The following is a 25,273-nucleotide window of genomic DNA, read 5'->3' as shown; positions in this document are numbered from 1 at the left end:
TGAAATGGTGGGCCAAATAAATCTGGGTCCCCTGAAATTCCCTTCTTATTGCCATGCATTCACATGCCTACAATGCTAATTTCATGAGGTAATATACGGTTTTATGTTTCCCAGGTATACACTTCTTCACTCCAAACTCTCCTTCACATTTGTTGATTCACCCAAACATCAGCCAATACATCCTTCAGCATCCATGAAGAGACCTATAAAAAGCATAAGTGTTTCTCCACAGAGTCATTGCTCTTGTGTTTTCACTTGATCAAAATAGAATTGTTCATCTGGCAAAAACCATACTGTAAATTTAATTTTTTTTTCTGGAATGGGAGTCAAGTGCCTAGTTTATTTCTGATCCAACTATCAGCATGTAAAATACAAGCAGCCGTAGCTCCTTAGAAATGTGAACAAAGAGCCATTTCCAGTTGTTCTCTTTGGCAGGACTTGAGATCAGTAATTTCCTGAAAGATAATTATGAATAAACTCAAAAGTAATTATAGCAGAAACCTTCTCTTCACGCATAAGCAGTTGTGTTTATAATAGTTCAAGAGACTCTCATTGCATTGGTCACTGAGGAAACAAGCATCTGCACTTGATTTGGCTGATATTTTTGTAAAAGGAAAAAAAGCCATTACAAAAGAACACTGGCATCCACACGCATGCCCAGACCTTGCAGATTTTTTGTTTCCCAGAGCTCGGAAAGCGGCCCTGCTTTGGGAACAAACTGAAAGGTTTGGCTGCAATTGAAGAGTCCTTCGCTGTTGGCTTTGCAAGTGGAACTGTGGAAGGCATTTCCCACCATTAACCTTTGTTTACTTTTAGCCATGTTTGGATAAAAGAAAAAGGAAATTCTCTCTGGAGTGTTTGTGAGCCTCTTTATCCACTTCCCCCCCCTCAACTCTACCGTTCTTAAAGAGATTCCTGAAGCTGATATCCTCCTCTTCTACTCTTTATGCCATGCTCTCAATATATGAATAATAGTATGCTTAATTCCTGTGAATCAAAAAGCATCCACAATTATTATTTGTATTATGGTGCCTCCCACTGAAATCAGGGTCCCGTTATGACAGGCCATTACAAACACAGAGAAGGAGATAGTCCCTACCCTGAAAAGGTTGCAATGAAAATAAACAAGACAAAGAGAGTGAAAGGAATATTATTATTCCCATATTACAGATGGGGAGGAGAAGGAAACTGAAATTACGTGATTTGACCACAGTAAATCTGTAACAGACAGAAGAATCAAACCCAGATCTTCTGAGTCCTAATCCACTGCTTTATCTAAGACCATGCTCCTGCTCCTCTCTGCTGCCTACTTAGAAAAATAGGAATCAGCGACTTCTATTAACTATTATACCTCTGGGTGAAACTTGCATAAGTGCCTTTAAAAGTGTATCAGCAAAACCTCATTTTTATTTTTATTTCATTTTTTTTAGTGCTGATACTAAACTTTAATAACTAGGGCATCCTTCCACAATTTTTTTTCCTGATGCCTGACAATAATGGCTCAGTAATTACTGAACTAATGTTATCAATTCCAACAGATATCACATTTATTAAACAGAAAATGCTATGTTGCTGTTCATCAGTTAGAAATGTGTATAATTGAAACATGAAAATGAAGTCTGTAAGAATGTGTGATTCATCATGAATTCTGCAAGCCCTACACTAACTCTCCTTTTCTTAATTAAACTGTCAGATGGAAAACTTATAATTAATGGAACAGCATATTTTGTAGGAGTTCTTTCCTACCCCATGCAAGCACAATTCAGCAGAAATGTGACACGGATCTTGCATGAGCGGTCGGGGCATCCTCAACCTTTAGACTTATTAAGCAGAAATTCAGCTATCCTATGGAACGATTTTCAGTCCATTCCATTGGGATTTGTTATGAAGAACCCAAATGAGGCTTGAGACTTCATTACCCTACAATACACTTTCCATTCTTCCTGCCTACCAATCCCAAGTCACAAAAAACTCACTCGACATGCTTACTGAAAACATTGAACATTAATTAAATTAATCCAGTACAGGATGAACAGCTTTGTTGCTGTTCTCGGTTTGGAATCCTGTTCACAACAGAAGTACACACATGATTTTGTATGCCTGTATTCAGGATGGTTAATGATTTAAGCTAGACTTTCTGGAACCACAGGTTCAAATGTTGGCAAGCTTTGCTCAATCCTTCATTTTTTCATGGTAGTTAAAATGAGTATCATGCATTTCACACTGTGTATCTGCCATTCAGATGATACCATATAAACCAAAGCAAAGTCCTGGTCTCCTCTATATGGACATGAAAGATACAATGACACTTTTCCAAGGAGGTTTGCTTGTTGCTGTGTGCTGGCTGCAACGTTCCACCTCAGAGGTGGCTGCATGTCAGTGGTGCTTTGTATAAAACATTTTGGGATGCTTCCAGATCAAAGGTCCTACATATAAATTTAACATTAAGAGTGATATCTGCAATGATATGGTGCCTTTTATCCAAGAATCTCAAAGGTGTTTATAAAATTAATTAAACTTCACAATCCCTGCAAGATTGCAAGTAGCAGTACTCCCATTTTCCAGACAGAGAAAGTGAGGTCAATACCACACAGCAAAGCAATTTAAGATTTGGAAACAGAAGAACCAGGTCTCCCTGATTCCCAGTCCCCGACTAGCAACTGAAACATGCTCATCCCTGATAATTATGCTTCTTATTATTTTAATTTATCCCAATGGCATTGCACTAGATCACACAGAGGAATGCCAACATCACATGTGTGAGCTGAGCAGTACATACAATGCAGCAAGAGTTTTTTTCTTCTGCAGAAAGTTCCTCCTCTTGCAACATCAAAGCCACAAGATTTCCATATGCTTTTTTACATTTTACATCTGATTACAACTGTTTTCACTTTAGTGCCAAAAGAGAATATCTAAACCATGGAGCAGAGGAAGACACAGGGGTTTGTGGGCTCTTGCAGCTGCCAAATAGAGCAGCTGTATTGCTGCGGGTGTTTGAGAAACGAATTAAAAACACATGGGGTGACAAAAAATGTATGTAATATAAGATTAGCACAGTGAATGTAGCCACAGTGTGAAACTAGGCAGACCATAGCAGGCTGGCACCAAGGACCAGGGCAGGCAAAATGCAGTCATGGTGCCCCAGAGAAATTTAACATTAGTCCTGAGATACGAGTAAAATAGCCTCACTGTGATCCTGACTGTGTCCCCTGCATGGTGGTCAATGTCAGGGGGGGAAAAAAAAGCCTAATTTGCATGACTTACTGTACGCTATGCCCTGACTTTTTGTGTGGGATAGGTCAAAAGCTATGAACCCAGAGAGAAAGCAGAACTCCTTGGTCTTAGTCACAGTTAGACAATGGATATAATAGACTGAAAGAGTACATGGTAACAATCCTGAGACTGGTCCTGCTAAATATCCCTGAATCAAGTCCTAAAAGGGCCTATGTATTCACCATCTGCAGAAATATTTTCAGCCAGTCACTGAGAACTTTTCTTTAGGCAGGCACATGCCAGTTCACACATTAGTTTGTCTCAATTACACATTTGAAACTAGGGGAAGCTTGTCTTCCATGGTCTGTAGTCTAGAGAAGACACCAAAGGCAGAAGTGTTACCTCTGTGCGCAGGGAAAGGAGATATTTCAGCTCCAAGTGTAAGGTCTTGTGGCAGTTCAGATGATGAAGGGACCAAGGGAGAGTTGAGTGGAAGTACAGATGACAAAGACTTTATTATTGAAGTCCATCTGACAGTTACCACATTCCAATCAACAATATTAATTTGAGTTTTTCCTATTAAAATATTGCACAAATATATCAAAGAACTTTGCATGGCCTAATTTTGTGCATTTTCCGGAAAATGCAGTTGACAATATTATTTTCCCTCTGCCTTTAAATGCAACTTAAACTCACACATGTGTTATGTCCTCCTTTGGATGAGACTGTAACAGGACTTAAGATGCTGGATGTCTTTCAGCAGGCCCCAAACATCAATATAGTCTGGTGAGTGAACAGGAAAAGTCAGGTATGCCAAATATAGCTTGTGTTCCATTCAATGCCTCTTATTTAGCAAGTCAACTGAGACTGTAACTTCCTCTTTCCTCTCCTTTTGTGTCCACACCGCATGTCCACAATGAGCAGGGTGCAAGCTTGTAGGCCTGTCACTGCAGATAGTAGAAAAGAAACAGGAAATACAGGCTGTATTCAGTTCACCAACCACTTAATAATAATTACTGAAGACTGGAACATATAAAATCTCCAAATTGTTAAAAACTCCCTCATTATATTGCCAGGGTAAAGCATACTATACTCAAGCAAGGATGAAGCTTTGCTGAGCAGAATTCTTGTACGTTCACAGTAATCTGCCTGCTCACAAGAATGGAGTAGACAGGCAGAGCAAAGAAACAGCACTAAATACCCACACATGCAAATGAAAAACATTACTAGCAGGTCATAGGACAAGCTGTACAACTGTCTCATAATTAAATCTATGGCCTCTATAAAGATACGTAATGAGAATGCTTATTGGCTTGGCCTTGTATTACTGGCAACTATTAATTTACATTCCAAAATATTTCTATTTATGCACTGTATGCAATTTTAAGATTTTTTTCTTGCACAGTAAAATGCAAAAATCTAATTTGTTTAAGATTAGCTGAAGATTTACTTCTCTAATTCCAATTACCCTGATGGAATATCAATATTTTGAATGCAATATTGGTGATATTTCATAACATGAGAAATGTGTTTGCATTAGCACAATCTAAATTAATGCTTGAATATGTAACACACAGAACTTTGAAAAAGCATTGAGTCTTATTTTGAGAAATAAATCTTGTCATTGCCTATTGCTAGGGTGAAGGGCCAGTTTTGTGTTTTGGACTGTTATATGCAGGATATGCTGATAATTTTTCCAAAGTAAATGCCAAATTCTCATCAGAATCTAGAATAGCTCCATTGAAATCAATGGAGGCACTTAAGATTGGTACTTGTGTAACAGAGTTTGGAATCTAGTGTTAAGAGTTTTACTTTAAAAAAAAACAACAAAAAACACCAGGGTGTTTTTAGCCACTCTACTTAATGTTACATTCCTGTTTGCTAAGACATTTGTAGAAGTGAGAATCTGTCTAGCTGTTTGGAGCATTATTTTTGCATCATGATATATTTATGTCCCAGAACCTGCTGCAAAACCTGCTCTCTGTATAACAGCTCATATGGAAAGATCAAGAGTGCATTGCTCTGTTGGCATGGCTGCAGGATAAACAGTACCTAACCAGCCCACCATAGACTGCTGCAGTTTCTGAACAATAAGTTCTGAAGTTAAAAATACTGTTCTTTGCACACATTTTCAATTATATTAATACGGTGTGGAAAAACTGAGCTTGAAATCAAGGCCTTAATCTGGAAGTAAATTCTGCTATTAGAGCCTATCTCTATAATGGGCTGAAAAAGATGCATAAATCCAACTCTCCTACAAACTGTGGAAGAAACATCCAAAATCAAGATCAAATTGTGGATCTTAATTTGACAGAGGACTCTCTTGTTAGCTAGGTGTCTATACTGGAGATTAGTTTTCAGATATCATATGCCCAAGAAATGTACCTTGTTCATTTTACAATCAAGGAACTGCAGTCCATCGAATGAGGCTGCTGCATTGTGTCATACTGTCTATAATAAATTAAATTACAAGTTCACAAGCACTGTCCTGCTTTGAGGAACCAATTATCTCCATTTCACAGAGGGGGAAATTGAGGCATAGAGGTGATTATAGTTATTTCTCTTCTGGAAAAGTACTATGGATTCTAAACCAACCTATAGAATTGTCTTTTAACATCTATAGGTCTGGAGTTTAATTTCCATGGAGTTGTATAGGTTGCATGCCTCTAAATTCTATAGACAGACAAGGTGGCTGAGGTAATGTCTTTTACTGGACCAACATCTGTTGGTGAGAGAGACTGCTGTAGGATATTTCCATAAGGGCTGCCTGAGGCCTGCGAAATTCAGTTTAAAACCCTGTATCCTACAATGGATTCAAAGAATCAGTTCTTTTGTTTATTTATATATGTTTCTGAACATTCTTCACATTCCCATAAATACCTACTTCGATGTAAATTTATTGCAGAGGGAAATGCAGCGTTCTCTTACCTTGCACACAGTTACTCCATCGTTATGTGAAGGTGGCATTCAAACAAGATGACAACACAATTTAGCATGTCATATTGGTTGGAGTTCTTCCAACACCCAAACCTCCACCTGCTCTTTTTTTGACACCTAGCAACTTGCCATCTAGGAGCCTGATAGTGAAGGATGGGGCAGACACATCTTTCTGTGATAGGCCTGGGAGATAAATGTCCAAAGCCAGCATGGGACACTGTGGAGGAAGTGCCATAAATTTACTGCTGAATCAGCTTTAAGGAAGAGAGCTGGGGCTAAAGAATCACAGCTGTCACTTGGCTGTGGGAAACAGTTCAGGGATCGTTAGTATTGGTCATTCCCATGAACTTGAGGTTCGCAGTGGGGCACTTTGGGAGGTGACACCACAGTTTGAGCAGAGCTTCAATCCCAAAACTGACAGATTGCCAGTAGTTAATCAACAGGTTATGCTCTCTGTCCAAAACAAATGTGTTTTGCAAATATAAGTAGGTGCTGTTTACTTTTCAGAGGAATGCAAGTTAAAAAGGTGATTTACAAAAGCCTCAGGAAAATGATAAACTATAAAAATTTGCATGTTCATCTAATTTTTACACAATGTCAATTTGTATCTAATAATACCATAGTGTATTGAAATAATCTCAACATGTACAGACTTTTAACATTATCGGTGTAAATAAATGTATAGTTATGTCCATGTTTTTTTAACATTATCGGTGTAAATAAATGTATAGTTATGTCCATGTTTTTTTTCCAGTCAAATCACTTAAAAAAGAAAGCTCTCTTCCATGCAATAGGAACTTTTTTTTTCTTCTTCAGAAATGAGCTACAGAGAAAAGAGACAAGAGACAAGAATTAACTGGCTGGAATATAGCAATAGGAAAGCAATATGTTACAGATCTTCTACCCATATCCTTGCTAACTCTGTGTTTGATATCATTGGTATTTTGACTGTATACTTTGGTGAATGACATTAAAATATACCTCACATTAGTATAATGGATTATTTTGATGGTAATCTTTACAGGCTTGATTGTAATCGTACCTCAAAACAAAGTCAGCAGGGCTACTATTAACTGAGATAGGTTCATCAAGTACTGGGACTGAAGTGCTGCTTCAGAATGTGCAGCATTTTCTTGTGACAGAGTTAATTAGGTGATTCCAGAGCATTTTGTTGGTCTAAGTGGGACATAGAGATAAACCATCTGGATGATTGATTTTGGCTATTATCCCAGCAGAAAGAGAACCTGTGGTAATGCACACTTCCCTGTAGAAGAGAAGTAAGAGAGACTGGGATTGCTGTCAGTTCTAGTGGAGACATGTTATTGTTAATATTTTAAGAAAGAAAGAGGGACTCTATAAAGGACAAAGTTCAGAATCATTGAATAGTCTCAGCATAGGAGATATGAGTTTCTCTGTGTGTTGGAAATTCAAAAATATTAGTGTTTGTCACTTAATGGCTCTCTTTTTACCCAAGTTATATCTTTTGGATTGTGCTATAAAACTGTAGAAATGGTGCAGCTGAGTCAGAAAATAAAATGTTTCATTTAGATTTTGAGCAGTTTGACATTATTTAAAAAAAATAAAATAAAAATAAATTTCCAAATGAAAAACTCATTTTGAATAGAAAAATGGAAACATTTCAATTTCTTCTAAGTTTTTTTCTGACTGAAAGAATTAAGTGAAATTAACATGAATTTACAAAATGTTTTGATATCACCAAATAGGCATTTTTTTGGTCAAACAAACAAAAAAACAAACAAAGGTATGATAGGAATATTTTGCCCAGCTCAACATTCAGCCTCCCTTTAGAACACTGATGGAACTGGGTGAGCATGCTTTTCTGTGCATTTGTTTGCAACAAGTTCCCAGATTTGTAAATTTGGGATTGCATAATCTTTATTACTGTAAAGTGGATGTGCATTGTGAGCTCATGGGTAAAATTTTCAAAAGTGACTAAATACTTATAAGCTTAAGTTTAATTGAAAATGAATGCGATTTAGATCTCTAGGTGCCTAAGTCACTTTTATTTTGTGTCGTTCTCTAACTTGTCTTAATAAAGCCAGGGACAGGCCTTAAACAAAATCTCAGATTCAAATGCACCAAAAATTTGCTGAAGATCATGTCTTGGTGCCATATTATACTAATAAATTTTAGCAGAACTTCTACTTGGTTTTAATGGGGACTTAAAACAGATGATATAATTTTGGAATTATATCTGAATACTACAACTAGCTTTTATCTCTATAATAAATAGGCCAGACTAAAATCCTGCAGCTAGATGGCTCGAAAATTATTTGGAGCTATGCTTTCTGATTTAGGCCCATCTTTAAATAAAACCAAGTAAAAAAGCTACCTGCCTTACTCTTCAGTAGAGTTGATAAAAAACAGAATTTCCATCCCACAGGAAAATCCTATATTTTGACTAGGGCTGGCCAGAAAACAAGAATTCCATTTTATGAAAATTTTTGAAGTTTTTACATTTGGTTTCATTAGCTGCTGAGTGAAAGTGAGACCTTTAAAAAAATTGTGAAAAAAGGGGACAGAGAATAGCTAGTAGCCTCTAGTGATTAGGGCACTCACCTGGGACATAGGAAATATAGATTCAAATCTCTGTTCTGCCTTATTCTTCCCCCCCCAGCATTTTTTTGTTGCAAGTGGAAAAACCCCATTTTTCAACAGGAAAAAGTTATGTTCACAATCTTCTGACCAGCCCTACACTTAAGCTAATCTTCATCCCAAAGGAAAAATGAATGATTACATAATCATTGAAATAAGACTTTTGTTTCCTGATAATAAAAACAAAATAGGCCTTATTCTTCACATGAACTTGAAATCAAATAGTGTCAATTGAAAAAAACAACAACACTGGTCCACTGGTATCAAAAGTAAAGCCTCAAGCCTGCAAGTTGTTTTGTTCAGGTGGAGCCCTGTTCATACTGAGTCCCGCACAAGTCAGTGTAATAGTCAACAGCAGTAAATTGGGAAATATTACAGATGTGGTATTTAAGGCAGAAATAGAGAGGAAAAAACATTCTACCTTTGCCTGCAGTACTAATTCCAAACAGTGAAGAAGTTGCCAGGGAGTTTTATTGTTTCCCCCCTCCTCTCCCCTCTTCATAATTAGAGCTGTTTCAAATTTATTGTCCTGTGAAAAACTGACATTGAAAAATTGAAATCCAAAATATTTTGATTTAGAAATGCTGCCAAGGTGCCTCATAAGAGTTGTAGTTCAGGTGCCTCATGATCTCATTCTCCTCTACAGTCTGGACTCACTATCTGGACAACAGGTCCTTGATGCATCGTAGTCTCCCATCTGAGTAAGAGCAGATGGTGTGTCATTGGATTCCCATGGCCACAATGCATCATAGGAGACAAAGTCTGACTTAAGATCCCGGCCCATACAGGAGAATGGAGAAATAAGGCAACCAAACTACAGCTCCTATGAAGCACTGTGGCAGCATATCCAAATCACAATAGTTTGGTTTTCTACCAAAAGCGTTTTGGGTTTTTGGGCTTTCAGTTTTTTGACAAAAATCTATACTTTCTCAAGGAAATTAAAAAAAAGTTTGTTCCATCAAAAATTGCAATTTTTCACAGGAAAAACAATGTTGACTGGTAATTTTCAATGAGCTCTGGTCTTAATCTACGGTTTGAGCTCTTTGGGGTGGGGGCTGCCTCTTATATGCTTGTGCAGTGCCTAGCACAATAAGACCCTGACTGGGACCTATAAGTGCTACTCTTTATTTATTATTATGATCCATAAAGAAAAATTAGTGATAGACTAATTACAATTCATTATTTTCTGCAAGTTTTAATGTATTTTACAATGTAATCTTTTTGAACAATTTTTTAGGGATGTTATGCATCTGAAAGTAGCTAGTTCTTCCAGACTTCACCAAGTTGTTATGCCTCAGGAGCCTTCATTTCCTCAAAGAAGCAGTTGGAAATATTAGCCACTGAGCCCTTCATTTTATTTTTTTTCATCGTCACACCCCTGCAACCACCCTGCAACTGGAAGGATGGACAGCTTCTTTTTAGGCTAGAGTCAGACTGTGCAGGGAGCTTACTTGTGCACCAGGTGCAAAATGCTGGTGTACACTCACCATCCAATGAGAGATGAGAATATAGCCTCTGTGGCAGTCCTAAGTCAAGGAGCAAGAAGGGTATTTTATTCTGTTTTTGATATTAAACTGCTTTTGGAAATCAACACATGCTGTTGATATTTTGGGTAACGGTTCATTAAAAAGAAATTTTATGGCTATAAATCAAGTTTTGTACAAGAGTTAGACTGTTATGGGTTTGCTGATTCCACATGGTAAACAGTACACGACGTAAGACTGGTGCAGAAGAGTATGTGGTTAGGCTATAGGGGAGTGGACAACTATACAAGAAAATCAATTATGGCCATGGGTAGGCTGCATCCCTTTTATACTTATGCATAAGGATACTACACATGTTCACAGTGAGAATTACACAGGGCTGTATTTATTAAGACATAAAGTTCTTTCATTTGGTTGCACCCCATAGCAAAACCACAATGCCACCACAGAAGAGACGGGCCCAGTCGTACTCACCTCAGCTGCTCTCTCAGTTACCACAACCCCATGGTAACCCTGCTTCCCCTGAACAAAAAGGCAAAAAATTTTTGTTTGCACAGGCTAAAAATGGGTTCACTTAAAGAAAACATCCACAGAGAAAAATACCTTGGAAATAATGAGAGAAGTCTAACCAGCCCTATCCATCCTTTAACATGTGCTCTGTCCTACAGGGTTTTTTTGTCTGAAAGCTATGCATAAATCAGTCATCATGGTATAGTTACAATGGTGACCATCCTGTAAACATTCCCACCTATGTAGTAATGCTTAGAGCTTTCATCTTTTGTAGGCTGCAGAGGGTAAAGGAAAAGATCAACTTTAGAAATGTCAGTACCATCGCTTGTGCAGTTATGGCACACTCAGACATGCATACTTGCGAACACACTCTGACATTCCAACCAGGAGAGAGCAGTGGTGCTCATTCAGACTGTGGAAGGACAAAGAGACAAACTCAGTGGATTACTTATTACTAGATGGCTCCTGTGAAAAGTGCTCAGGTTGGTGGGATTGTTGCCCTGGATTTGAGGGGTGAGTATACCCCAGAATGTGATCAAGCTAATTGCAACCATATTATGTGCATTCAGCTGCCCTGAATTAATGAAATATAACACCACATAGTTAAGGGTTTTAACATTTAAGTTAACATTTCTCACTTTAAAAAAAAATTATTTCCCTACAAACTAAAGTGTACTTAAGTTTTAATAGGCTTCTCTCTCTCTCTCACTCTCAATGGTATTTGCCTAACATTTTGTCCTCTGGGGTATATTTTTTTCCATTACAGGAGAAATTCACATGTAAAATACACTAGGAGGGATTGAAACAAAAAGATACATGTGATGGTATATATTCCAAGTGTTTTACATTGCTGAAGACCTGAATATAAAAATCATGCAAACCATGTAGTGTTCTGATTTGTAGCTAGATACATTTTACTGTTTTAAGCAAGTATCAGATTGCTGAGTGGAAAACGCATCCAATACCCAAATGACCAGTGCACACCGATATCTTCAGAGGATTAGAACTGGGTGCTAGGGTTCACATTTGCTAAGTAATTTCTAAGATTTATTTAATGAATCTCAGAAATAACATGAGAACTGAACTATGCATATCTCTCTCTCTATCTGGGTTTTTGTACTATGCTTATCCTTGTACCTGGCATTGTCATTACTGTCAGCTCTCATTATTTTCATGGAGCGGTGTTCTTGTTTCCTTTTTGTGCCATGGAAAGGAGCAGAGATGTGTAACTTACATCAGAAAGGAAGCATAACTCACAGAATGGTGAGTACAGCATGTCTGTGAGGAGGCAGTTGCCAGAATGGGGCCATAGTCAATAATTATATCTATAATGTAACATAAGCATGTTTGTAATGTTGAAGAATAAATGAAATGGCTGAGGTATTTAATTTGGAGACATGACCACTACCATCATTCAGTAATTATTATATTTTAAATATATTCCATGCACAGCTAATGCTTGTCGGAGGTCCAAAATACAAAGGAGCTTTTCTGGACATTTATAGGGATGACCCTCGGTGGCCCTCAGTGCCCTAATGGAATTCTGCCCTAGTAATGCATAGCTGGATAGAAATGCTCTGTTCACAGTAACAATTTTACGGCATAGCAGCTGAGTGCACAGTTACCATCTAAGGATGTTGTGCTCATAGAGAATTAGAGAAGTCTTAACCAATTAACCGAGGCCTTCTGTCAGTGACTGATCTTGCATTTGGTACATCCTGAATGTTAGTGCAGCTGAAACCGAAACCAAGACCCTAGTGGTTCATAGGCAGCTGGGTGGTAAACTGCCACCTGCCTAAATTGTGCTAAACTTGTTTCTGCTGGAAGTTGCTTTTTGTGAGTAAATTTGAACAGGGTAATAGGAAACTGAGCTGCACAGGAGACACGCCCAGTGAAAAGCAGAAATGACAGAGTGTTTTGTTTCAAAAGGAAACAGGGCAAGAGTTATGCATAGGCAGGCAAGCTGAGAGTCATTGTGTGATGTGTCAGCATGAAGCAGATGTGGCCTAGACTTTCAGTGTCAATCCTCCTCCCACTGGAGTGACAATCAAGCTGCCTTAGAAAGGCAACCAAGGATTCTCATAACAAGGGGGAATCTCAGGCTGCTGTAATCAGGTTTTTTTTATCACCCCTCCCGATTTCCCCCCCAATGCAAGGAGTGAGTTAGAGTTGGCTGAGGCTGTGAGGGGGTGGGGGGGAACCCTGGGACAGGGAAGGAATGTGATAGTGGTTGGAGAGGGCAGGGCCAGAGTTCAACACTGTCTGCTGACATCTGGCCAATGATGGTTCATACCTTAAGGGACCATACTACTGGCTAAAACAGAGCAGCCTTATTATTGCTCTAATTTGTGTTAGTGGCTGATTTGATGCCTGGCCAGTCCAGTTGTGGTGGAGGCATAAGAAAGACTTATAGTCAGCTCCTCCCTCCCTGTCTTTGCTGTGCTGAAGACTGCGCTTAGTTATAGGGCTTTATAGCAGAACACAATGAATCCAAAGTATGTATTATGGTCTATCAAATAAGCAATATGCCTTTTAAAAATTGTCCCCAGAACCTTTATACATGCCCATTCTAGTGCTAATTGCTGAATTTCTACATTTAGAGAAAGCAATCACTTCATTGGTATCTCAATGTGCTATTGATTATTACACACATGTTCTGTTTTCTCTAAATATAGAAATTAGGTAATTATCACTGGCTATTTATTATAGTTCCAATGTAGATACACAAGACCGAAATAAATTTATTTTAAAAGTTTGAAATCTCTGAAAAAAATCTCTGCTTGTTATCCCTTGGATGGATTCAGCTCTGAGTCTCATATAAAAATTTCATATCGCATTTTTGGATGGCCATCTGGTTTGTTGAAGCCTGAAAAATCTGCCTAACACCAACGCAGAAATTTTGTTAAAAAATGTATCTCAAAAAAATCACAAAGAGGGTTTTTGATTTTTTTTGGCTATACTCATCACAATTAAAATACATTTAAATGTGTATATACTGTATATAAACCTTGTGGGTCCCAATGCTGAGAGGGACTATGGGCATCTAAAAAAAAAAAAAAAGCTATGGATGGACCAATATCTCAATATTCAGATGACATTCTATTTTACTGAAGCATCTTATATTTATATGGAGAGAAAGGATGGTCTAGCCTCCTACTTGGGAGACCTGAGTTCAATTTCTTACTCTACACCAGACTTCCTGTATAACTTTGACCAAGTCATTTAGTCTCTCGATGCTTCAGTTCCCCTTCCATAAAATGGGGATTAATAGCACTTCCCCGCCTCACTGTATTGTTGTGAGGTGCTCAGAGGTGCTACAGTAATGGGAGCCCTTATGTAGCACTCATGATTATGGTGACTGAGCTCATTCCAAAATTAAAAATAAGCAGGGGGCTATTCCCTCAGTTTCTGTAGATTGATTACAATGGCCTAACTGCCATTTGACCCTTTGAAAACCTCCCTTGAAGTCCTTGACTAAACTAGCACTTTTGTCGGTAACCCCAACCAACAAAAGTTTCACCGACAAATCGCCAGTGTGGACAGAGCTATATTGATGGGAGATGCTCTCCCACTGACATAGGTACTGCCACTCACTGAGGGTGGTTTAATTATGCCGGCATAGAGCAGCTACACAGAAGACCTTACAGTGGCACAGCTGCAGCGGTACAGCAGTGCCGCAGTAAGGTCTCTAATGTAGTCAGAGCTTTGGTATTTGGTACATATTCTTAGTTTGTGGTACATGCCAGCAGAAAAAAGTTCAAGACAAGATGAATATCTCCTAAGACAGTCTAGTTGAAGTAAAGCATTTGTATTTTTCCATTTTGACAACCTACAAGGGTCTTCCTTTCAAACTGGTATAATTAATTGCCATCAATTATTTATACAGCCTTACAGATGTTCAAGGATTTTCACTGACAAATAAAGACAGGTCTATGCCCCAACGAGCCTTATAAATGTAAACTAGACTTAACACAGTAAGGGACTGCATTGAGCAAAAGATGGGAGGGAGAATTGCACGGCTGTGGGGAAAAGGGTTATAGTGCAAGATCATGATATACTTATTGTCATGTACAAATCCTGGCCCTGCTCTTACAGTGTAATCCTGGCGGATGGACTCCTATACTCATATCGAACCCCTTTGATTCCAACGACTCCAGGCTGGCATAGGGATTCACTCACTTGGATCAACTAATCAGAACTGGGGCCCATGTTAGCTCCAAGATGACTTTTTAAAAAAAAGTATTAAAATTTGGAAGTGGTATGCAATTAGACATTAGATTTGCAAAATAAAATGTCTTTGCATGCTCTTAATTTTTGTGGAATTATTTCTGGCTGGTGGTGATTAATACTTTCTTTGCTGCTACACTGGTTGATAGGGTCAGTGGCTTGTTGCAACATGTTGTGTAGTGCACTTACTCTTTCTTTTTCCCCCTTTGTTTTTAATGCTGAATTATTGTTCCATTTTTCAACTCAGGAGAATAAGTGCATAAATGTAGAAAAATATGCATTCCTGTGGGGCACTGCCTCCTCATGCTGTGATAGTGTTTTCTGCCTTTCTGCCTTGATATATGGCATTTAAATTGTCTAATAATCTCTCCTTCACCCCTGCCAATCTCCTCTTACTTCTAGTTTGTCCTACAGTTATTGGAGCTTGCACCATTCTAAACCCACTTATATTTACACTTGCATTTATTATCCCGGAGTCTTCTTTCAGAGGGTTCTTTGTCCTCGTTCTGTATGGCATGAACTGAATGGTGAAGTTTCCAGCTCTTCCCATTTCCTGACACTCCAGCTTGAAACTGCACAGAGAATGGAATATTGCTCAGTAGTGCAACCTCACCCTCCCCCCACCCAAAAACCCCAAAACAAAAAACACCCCATCCCTCAAAACCTACCCCAAGCAACAATATTTTTATTGGAGCAAATACTTTTTATAGTGGATCTGCACTGACCCCACCGCCCCGTCTTTCCTCAGAGCCCACTCTCATGGGGTTTACTGCTGATGGGAATGGTCTGGACCCTGGTTTCTAATTCAGTGAACTATCTGTGAGCAGCTTTTTAACACTAGTCAACCAGCTTGACTTGCATTGGTGCAGAAGAAAGAATGGCTGGCTGGACTCTGAGGCCCAGGTCCTCAAAGGTGCCTAACACATTGAAATCAGTGGATGTTAGGAGACTAAATGCCTTTGCAGATGTTGGACTGACAGCCTATCAGCACTTCTGAGATCTGCTTTCTGAATGGAGAATGATGCTTGTCTACACAGGGAAACTGACCAGCACAGATATAAAGGAATAAATTATTCTGCTAAACTATGCTGGTGTAATTCCCTTGGGTGACTTTGTGTATGACTAAAATGACTTTCTTCTAGAATAATAACTCTGCTTTGGAGTAATCAGGCGGAAGTTTGGGGTTTTTTGATCAAAAATTTGTTGATGAAAAAATGTCAGAAACTTGAAAATTGGAATTTTTTTGTCTAGCTCGCCTTCTAATTGTTCCTAATTGTTTCCTTTCCTTGATCTTCTTTCCTTTTTCTCTTCAGTATCTTTTCCAAAATCGATTGCTGTAATTGTGATTAAAAGACTTGAATGACAATACAAGGTGGAGATTTGCTCTAAATTATGAGGTTATGTGGGCTTTCTTACATTTTCTTTTACTGAGCCCAAAAAGAAAAAAAGAAAACTATTTTCTGAGTAAACAAAAAGCCACTGTACAACCCAACTTTCTCTACTGTTTAAATAAGTCCTTTTTAACCTGTCTCTTCAAGGTTTCAAGGAAGTGGTTCTGTGATTTGAATAACTTTTTAAGGAGTTATGCCCTCAGTGAAAAGCCATTGTCTTCAAATAATGCTCTTTGTTACAGCGATCTGTAGCGCATCCTTAGTGTAAGGTTGAGGAATAGGGGTTGCACAGATGTAAGAGAGAACAGATTTTTTCTCATTTCTTTTTTAGTGGTGATGATGGATTAGACTGGAAGAACTCAATTTGACTTTAAGAATCAAGGCTGAGTTTGTAGGGCTGCCTATTAAAAAGCTGACAAACAAATTTTTTATTTGTAAAATTTAGTATGGAGTCAGTAATTGGAACACTATAATGTCATATTTAGCATCAGTTTTCAGAGTAGAAGTGCATTTTAAAGAAATTACACTTCCATAATCTTCCTAATTCTGGACAATTCTTTTTCTATTTTCAGTTTAGTGTCTTCGGGTATGTCTACACTACCTGCCGGATTGGCGGGTAGCGATCGGTTTATCGGGGATTGATATATCGCGTCTCATCTAGACGCGATATATCAATCCCCGAATGTGCGCCCGTTGACTCTGGAACTCCACCAGGGCGAGCAGCGGTAGCGGAGTCAACAGGGGGAGCCGCAGACGTCGATCCCGCACCGTGAGGATGGGAGGTAAGTCGAAATAAGATACTTTGACTTCAGCTACGCTATTCCCATAGCTGAAGTTGTTTATCTCTCATCGACCCCACCCCCTAGTGTAGACCAGGCCTACCTTACAGTAGAGAGTGATCATGTCCTGGCACGTTTCAGTACAGAAACTCAAGACTTTCCCCCCTCATTTACTTACCAATAGCACTAGGTATCAAACTGCAGTCGAATCTGAATGCTAGCCTTGTTCAATACTGATGTACCATTGCCATCTAGATTCCTATTGACTTACAAGCTCGTTGCTGGTTTGGAGTCCCCAGTTCTATCCATTTTAGCTTTCAATAATCAATTCAAAGAGCAAGCTGTGTTAGTTTAGAAGATGACTGTGTTGAGGAAGCTAAATAGAAAAAAGTTCTTTATCCTCTGTTGTATCTTTAAATTGACTGCCATTAATGCCCAGAATTAGTAACCTCAAGAGGCAGCATGTACCAGACAGGGTTTTTGCTCCCAAGGTACAGCATTATGATGTTGTGAGATATTTACAGAGCAGTTTATTTTGGGCTGGGTTAAATTAGCAACTTTGCTTTCAAAAATACCATCTCACGGATCAAGTCAAAGTACACACCAAATCAGAAGTGTTTCTTAGCTTTTATGTTGACCTTAATAAGTCTTCAGAATTAATCAGAGAAACATATGGTATATTTTGTTCTTTTAACTCCTTTTAACCAGCTTTCTCCCACACAAAATGTTTCTACATTTACATACAGGCCCATTTTCAAACAGAATTAATTCCTGGTTCTCTGTCAAAAGGGAAATAGTATAGTTCAGTGAACAGGGCAATAGAAAGAAATTCAGGAAACCAAGGTTCTGTTCTTGCTCCTGATTGTGACCTGGTATGTGGCTTTAGGTGAGTCGCTTCTCTCCTCTCTTTCCCTCCCATCTTTGGTCTATTTGGACTGTACACTCATCAGAGCAGGGGCTGTATTGTCTTCTGTATAGTATCTAGCATTATGGAGCTCTGACCTGTATGGGTGTTACCCCTACTCATCTTCAGTGATACTTTATCCCATGAGTAGTCTCACCAAATTTTGCTTGCATACACTTCTGATCCCTAAATTCAGTACAATTTATTTATAGATTTACGTACATGAAATCTGTTTGGGGAAGAATACATTGTAATCAAGTCTACAGGAACTGAGGAAATAGCTTAACTTAACTAATATACTTTTGAATATTAAAAGATAATGACTGTCCTGAACCTTGATATAGAAAAGAGTTCACTAGAAAGTCAAGTTCTCTCCACTGAAAGTATAACAATTTACTGATCCACCTGTAATAATGACATGAGTTTTTGTTTATTTACTTGAACATTTTGTTTTCATAGAATCATAGAATATTAGGGTTGGAAGAGACCTCAGGAGGTCATCTAGTCCAATCCCCTGCTCAAAGCAGGACCAACACCAACTAAATCATCCCAGCCAGGGCTTTGTCAAGCCAGGCCTTAAAAACCTCTAAGAATGGAGATTCCACCACCTCCCTAGGTAACCCATTCCAATGCTTCACCACCCTCCTAGTGAAATAGTTTTTCCTACTATCCAACCTAGACGTCCCCCACTGCAACTTGAGACCATTACTTCTTGTTCTGCCATCTGCCACCACTGAGAACAGCCTAGCTCCATCCTCTTTGGAACCCCCTTTCAGAGAGTTGAAGGCTGCTATCAAATCCTTCCTCACTCTTCTCTTCTCCAGACTAAATAACCCCAGTTCCCGCAGCCTCTCCTCGTAAGTCATGTACCCCAGCTCCCTAATAATTTTTGTTGCCCTCCACTGGACTCTCTCCAATTTGTCCACATCCTTTCTGTAGTGGGGCCCCCAAAACTGGACGCAATACTCCAGACGTGGCCTCACCAGTGCTGAATAGAGGGGAATAATCACTTCCCTCAATCTGCTGGCAATGCTCCTACTAATGCAGCCCAATATGCCATTAGACTTCTTGGCAACAAGGGCACACTGTTGACTCATATCCAGCTTCTCATCCACTGTAATCCCCAGGTCCTTTTCTGCAGAACTGCCACTTAACCAGTTGGTCCCCAGACTATAGCAGTGCATAGGATTCTTCCATCCTAAGTACAGGACTCTGCACTTGTCCTTGTTGAACCTCATCAGATTTCTTTTGGCCCAATCCTCCAATTTGTCTAGGTCACTCTGGACCCTACCCCTACCCTCCAGAGTATCTATCTCTCCCCCCCAAGTTTAGTGTCATCCGCGAACTTTCTGAGGGTGCAATGCATCCCATCCTCCAGATAATTAATAAAGATGTTGAACAAAACCGGCCCCAGGACAGACCCCTGGGGCACTCCATTTGATACTGGCTGCCAACTAGACATCGAGACGTTGATCACCACCTGTTGAGCCTGACGATCTAGCCAGCTTTCTATCCATCTTATAGTCCATTCATCCAATCCATACTTCTTTAACTTGCTGGCAAGAATACTGTGGGAGACTGTATTGAAAGCTTTGCTAATGTCAAGGGATATCACATCCACCACTTTCCCCATATCCACAGAGCCAGTTATCTCATCATAGAAGGCAATCAGGTTGGTCAGGCATGACTTGCCCTTGGTGAATCCATGTTGACTGTTCCTGATCAGCTTCCTCTCCTCCAAGTGCTTCTCTCCCCTCCCCTTATTTTCATTTGCTAAAGGTCTGTTGAATGTCTGAGAACTGGCACTCAAGAGCATGGACTAATCCTTGGGATATAAGACTTTCAGACATTGTACAATCTGCTGCATCCTACTAAAGATAGTATAAGACTATTAGAATAGATGAGGAATAGTCTTTGCATTAAGGAGTTAGGAGTCTGTCACTCTGCTGGCAACCCTGCAGAGACTCACATAGCAAAGCCACCACACAGTGTTAATAGTGTCACTTATCCCACAGCCATTCCAGTGTCCCATATGCAGTCACTGTCTGTGTGGGGTGTGCATGTGCATGAGGGGAGTTGACAATGTGTGAGAGGAAACTGTAGGAGATGAAATCAATGTAATTTTTCACCTCTACTTCTTGCAATGGAAAACATGTAATAACAGAGTATAATTGAGGTCTTACAAGATTCTTCTTTGCGAAAACCCACTAATTAATTAAAAATCTAAAAATGGAGCTAGAAAAGTTTTTTTTTTACACGAAGGAAGACAAACAGTTGGAATGATATGAAATAGGAAATGATTGTTTTAAACAATTATCCTAAGAAGAAGTCATATGATTACTTCATTATACTGTGGTCACGGTTAAAAGGAAACTGTGCCTGAGCTTTGGCAGTACTGTACCTCCGTGTGTAGAAGAAATAACTGTAGTAATTCATATACTGTCACTTACATACTATGGTGATGAGATAGTATAAAAACCTAGACAGAGAGAAAGATATATGGTGGTACGACTGTTGGTTAATACTTATGCTTGGATTTTTAAAAGCACGCATGCCTGAGTGTTTCAGACACAAAATACACAAAGTGTTTTTAAAGAATCTCAAAGCATGAAGATGAAATCAATATCTCACAGCATTGAGATGAAAAGTACTTGGGAAAGAGGTAGAACTTGGTCACTTTTATACTCCAGCAGTCCTCAGCTGCTAGAATAGTCCCATGGGAGCTATGGGCAGCCAATATAAGTCAGAGTTGCCCTGACCAGGGCTGATTGACTCAAGATCTAGGGAACACAAAGATTACCTAGAGCCACCTTTGCTCCCCCTTCAGTCTTGTGCCAAATACAGTTTGGTCAGGTTGGAGGCTGTGGCCCATAGTCTGTGAAACCACAATACTTGAGATTTGATGGGCCTGCTTTTGATGTCATTTACATCAGAGTAAAACAGGACCAGGTCCCTTGAAATCCATGGCTTTACACCAATATAACAATAGTGAGAGTAAGATCAAGCCCTCTTAGTCTTAGGGTACGTCCATACCGCCCGGGTCGGCGGGTAGCGATCGACTTCTCGGAGTTCGATATATCGCGTCTCATCTAGAAGCGATATATCGAACTCCGAACACGCTCCCATCGACTCCGGAACTCCACCACCGCGAACGGCGGTGGCGGAGTCGACGGGGGAGCCGCGGACTTCGATCCCGCGGCGTCTGGACGGGTAAGTAGTTCTAACTAAGGTAGTTCAAGTTCAGCTACGCTATTCGCGTAGCTGAACTTGCGTACCTTAGTTCGAACCCCCCCCTAGTGTAGACCAGGCCTTAGTATCAAAGGAAAAAATTGTCTCCTTCTTAGGGAAGTTTTCCAGCTTCATGACTTATCTTTTAAGGACCTTGAGAATACAAAAAGAAGTGACTAGAAAAGTTTGAGATGTTTTTAATAAATGATTTATGAGGTGAAATCTCACTAAAGTGAATTTTTATGGGTGTGGGCAGGGAAGATGTGCTAGGTAAAACTGAACGGATATGATTTAGCACTTCAAGACAATTTTTCCCCCACTCCCACCCCAAAATTGCTTTGTGTAGAATTTTTTCTCCTGTGTCTGTTGAAAGGTCATGATGCTACTACAAAAAAGCAAGCCTGCTATGGAACAAAAATCCTCGTGGGCCTGTTGAGTAAATAATAGCAAGTGAAGGTGTCCTGAGGGATGTGAAGGCATAGTCAGAAACATGGTGAGAAGCTCAATTTCACATGGTTTCAAATGAGTCTTGAGGTTATTAGCATTTACCACTATTATTACTTAACTTTTATATTGTGGCAGCACTTAATGGCTTCAACTGGGTCAGTTTGTTTTCTGCGCTATACTAACATATAGTAACTGACAGACCCTGATCCAAATTGTTTACAGTCTCAGCACACTGCTACATGGAGTGGCAAGATTAACCAAGAGGATGTCTTATGCTGATGATACTAATGGGACACTTGTCAGCCTTGAATCATGAATGTCTGTAGAACATTTTGAGATCTTTTCTGATTCTCCTCATTCTCCATTCCTCTGCTTCATGTCTGTTCTTCCTTTCCTATACTTCTTTCTTCCCTTTCTGTTTCTTGCTTTCCCTTCTGTCTTCTGCATTCTCCTACTGTCTTTGCCTCCTTCAAATCTGGCTTCCATTCCTGCACAAGAGGTATTGAATGGTTTAGTTGGGAATTGGTCCTGCTTTGAGCAGGGGGTTGGACTAGATGACCTCCTAAGGGCCCTTCCAACCCTGATATTCTATGATTCTAGGCTTAATGGGATACTAACAAAAGCTTGAACCAGAATTTGTCAAATATTTCAGATTAAAATTATGTCACAGAAGTGGGGCTCCCTTCTTGTGACTGGGCTGCTAGCAGTTGCTACACTGAGCCGATATTGCCTCTCAGAAGGTGAATAAGTGAGCATGGCAAAGGGAAAGCAGTGGCAGCTCAGTCCTGTAGCTCTTGGTGTCTCTAAATTGAAGTGTGGTTTGCCTCGATCTCTGCTCCTTTTCTTATTTGCAATAAAAGTTGGTTCAAAAGGGTTATACAGCTTTTGATATAGCTTTTCAACTATTGAATTAAAACTAAAAAACCTGCTAAGGGAGGCGGGGAAGCCAGATTGGAGGGGGAGGAGGTGAGATATGGAAGAGCGGGAAGCAGATAGAGGTGTATGGAGAAGTCTTAAAAAGCCAAGAAACTTGGTTTTGTTTTTTAAAAGGGAGTGGGGGAGAGGGAATTACAGTGAAAGAAATAAGATTTATATTTTCAGATCATTCTTTGCTTGCTGTCGTTTGCATCCGTTTTATTTTAGAATTACTTTTCTCTTATAAAAATCCCAATTGTTTATATAAACTATTGTCTTATATTCATCCGTGGTAACATTGATGTGACTCTTAGAATCACAATAAGGTATTCCAGGATGTGCCAATACAATGCCACTTCTGTGGACGAAGCACATGACCTTCGGCAGCCCCTGGCCTTTTGCATCAGCTCTGATAACCCACCAAAAAGTGTGCTGGTCGCTTAAGATGACATGTATATTGTCACGTCATGTCATATGGAGATAGATTTGTTCCCACTGAGCGTGTTTCTGGAGACAGTAGCTAGAAGTCCAGTTCTATCTCTAATATTAGATATAGAGAAGCCTCCTAATGGTTTTGGCAGATGAAGCTTGGCAAAGGTATATTAGCTCTCTCACTTCTCCACACAGACCGCTTCACTAGTTTCTATATTTGTTTGATTCATCTGGCTGTTAAATGAGTGGAGCAATTGTATAAGGTATGAAAGTTTCCTTACAATGGTTAACTTGATTAGATTCATTTCCCAGCATCTGATTATGGGTAATTGTGACAGTCCATGCCCCTCAGGTCAGGGCAGTGTGGCCCGTCAGTCAGTCTATAGAACAGCCCTTCGGTGCAGGGCAGCGGGGCCTACCGGCTGGAGTCTATACAATCACCCTTCAGTGCAGGGCAGCAGGGCCCAGCGGCCAGAGTCTGTAGCGCCACCCTTTGGTGCAGAGCAGTATGGCTTAGCGGCCAGAGTCTATAGAGCCACCCTTTGATGCAAGGCAGCGGTGCCTAGTGGCCAGAGCCAATAGAGCCACCCTTCGGTGCAGGGCAGCGGGGCCTAGCATCCAGAGTCTGTAGCGCCACCCTTCGGTGCAGGGCAGCATGGCCTAGCATCCAGAGTCTATAGCATTGGGGTGCCCCTTATGGGCTTTGGCAGCCCTGGTATGGGGGCGCGGGCCCACCCGACTGCACCAGGCCCCGACCTAGGGCCCTAACAGTGGCCTAGAGGCTTGCCACTGACTCAGTGGGGGATGGGGGGTCCTTTCGAAACACGCTGAGTTTCCCCGTGGGGGAGGTACCACTCCATCGCCCTCCCTGGGTCACTTCCTACCAGAGTCTGTGTTGGGGTTTCCCATGAGATGTCAGGTCCTCTGTGTTCGGCAGGGCCAGTTGTCTCCAAGGGTTCCCCCCAGTCGCCAGGGTGCAGGCAGGCCATGGACAGCTTCTATTCTCAGTACAGTCAGGGACTGTGGCTGGCCCTCCGTAGGAGCTTCCCAGGCAGGTCCTTCCCCTGCAGCCTCCACCCCTGAATGAGCTGGGCTCCCTCCCTTTATACTACTAGAGCACTTGGAGCATGCCCAGTCTTGCCAGGGAGGCGGGACTTCCGCTGTCAATAACATGGGCTTAACCCTGTCTGGGCTAGTGTGGGGTAAGCCGACCCGGTCACAGTAATATATATGTTTCACATATGAAATCATTTAAGCCAGAATTTTCAAAAGTGCTGCAAATCACCAGCATAGAATTCTCCTGGTGCAGATGAGAACTCACAGCAGGCCTAAGCATGCCAGATCTCAGCCCTGTGTCACCTCACCTCACCTCACCTTCCATCCTCCCCAGTATAGGGTGGCAGAATGGAGTTCCATTATGCCAATTCGCCACTGGTGTAGGGCTGATTAAACGCCCTATGCCACTGATACATCTTAGAGCAGTCTACCTAACCAGAGCATTTATACTGTACATACAATAGCAAAAGCATAAGCAAAAACTGTCCCAGCAGCATGCAGGCTGCATGTGAGAATTGTGTCATGGGAGGCTGGATCATCTACATCTATATAGGTTTCAGAGTAGCAGCCGTGTTACTCTGTATTCGCAAAAAGAACAGGAGTTCTTGTGGCACCTTAGAGACTAACAAATTTATTTGAGCATAAGCTTTCGTGGGCTACAGCCCACTGCTTCAGATGCATAGAATGGAACATATAGTAAGGAGATATATATACATACAGAACATGAAAAGGTGGAAGTAGCCATATCAACTCTCAGAGGCTAATTAATTAAGATGAGCTATAATCAGCAAGAGAAAAAAAACTTTTATAGTGATAATCAGGATGGCCCATTTCAGACAGTTTGACAAGAAGGTGTGAGGATACTTAACATGGGGAAATAGATTCAATCTGTGTAATGACTCAGCCATTCCCAGTCTCTATTCAAGCTTGAGATAATGGTATCTAGTTTGCGTATTAATTCAAGTTCAGCAGTTTCTTTTGGAGTCTGTTTTTGAAGCTTTTCTGTTGCAAAATTGCCACCTTTAAGTCTGTTACTGAGTGACCGGAGAGGTTGAAGTGCTCTCCTACTGCTTTTTGAATGTTATGATTCCTGATGTCAGATTTATGTCCATTTATTCTTTTGCATAGAGACTG

The sequence above is a fragment of the Mauremys mutica genome, chromosome 6 (assembly GCF_020497125.1).
Source record: "Mauremys mutica isolate MM-2020 ecotype Southern chromosome 6, ASM2049712v1, whole genome shotgun sequence".
NCBI classification, from domain to species: Eukaryota; Metazoa; Chordata; order Testudines; family Geoemydidae; genus Mauremys; species Mauremys mutica.
This window is presented reverse-complemented; position numbering follows the sequence as displayed.